This window comes from Sorex fumeus, unplaced genomic scaffold (assembly GCF_029834395.1).
Source record: "Sorex fumeus unplaced genomic scaffold, SorFum_2.1 ptg000078l, whole genome shotgun sequence".
NCBI classification, from domain to species: domain Eukaryota; kingdom Metazoa; phylum Chordata; class Mammalia; order Eulipotyphla; family Soricidae; genus Sorex; species Sorex fumeus.
The window spans coordinates 195,333-196,364 of NW_026606135.1; the positions used below are offsets into that span (position 1 = coordinate 195,333).

General features: G+C 32.8%; 1 non-coding gene across 1 annotated transcript; it reads left to right on the forward strand.

Moving 5' to 3' along the window:
* Nucleotides 1-234: 234 nt before the first annotated feature.
* LOC130038696 (U6 spliceosomal RNA) lies at nucleotides 235-338 on the forward strand. The gene has a single exon (XR_008794762.1). It is a non-coding gene; the product is annotated as a U6 spliceosomal RNA (small nuclear RNA).
* Nucleotides 339-1,032: the final 694 nt, after the last annotated feature.

The window sequence follows — 1,032 nt, forward strand, 5'->3', positions numbered from 1 at the left end:
AAAAAAAAGAACATGAGATGGAGACCTTCAATATCAGTCAATTTACTTATAATTATAATCTTCAAAATAGCTGCAAAATTGCTTCAAGAGAAAAGAATCATATCAGAAAATAGCCTCTGTTAATCACTATATGTCGAGCAAATCATAGAGCTTCCAGAAATGATGTTTTTGTGTTACCATCAAGATAGTATCATGTGAAGGTAGAAAAACTAGCCAAGAAAAAGAACAAATTCAGTCCCTTACTTTGCAGCACACATACTAAAATTGGAACAATACAGAGATTAGCATAACCATTTCACTAGAATGATGTGAAAATTGGTGAAGCGTACAGTATTTGGGAAAATTCAGTTATAGTTTAACGTATCAAATTTCAGTTTAGATAATGAAAAGTTCTGGAGACTGGTGTTGGTGATGAATGAATAACAATGAGAATGTACTTCATGTTATTGACATACTTAATAAAAAAATAGTAAATCTTTGATGCATATTTTACAACGATTAAAAAATTGTAAGATACCAGAAAGGTGTAACTTTTCCTTAAATTACTTACCTAAATTAACTCTAAGGCTATAAAAATTTAATTTGTACGCAATAATTCCCTCAGTTAAATAACTACCTGGCTGGCCTGCTCTTTTAAATATACTTCTTAAATTTTGAGATAATTAAAGATTCACATGCAGCAAACGAAAAAGTATAGAAATCCTATGTACATATTAACCAGTTCCTCCACTAATAACATCCTATAAAATTATAGAATAATATCATAATCAGTGCTGAGGAGAAAGTACAGGGGACTAGGGCTTATTAAGCTAATCTTGGTTTTACTCTTCATACATGACTCCCAAGTCCCTGCTGGGTGTGACACTGGATTCCTCAGAGCACTGTCAGAGTGTCTGGTGGTCCCCAATATTGCAAGATATGAGCCTTCAATCAAATGTCTTTATTGGCTGTATCCTGGAGTTGTCCCTAGGTTCCTTGAACATCACTTGTAAGTCCTTTTTCACCAAATAATAAATATCAAAACCAGGATAC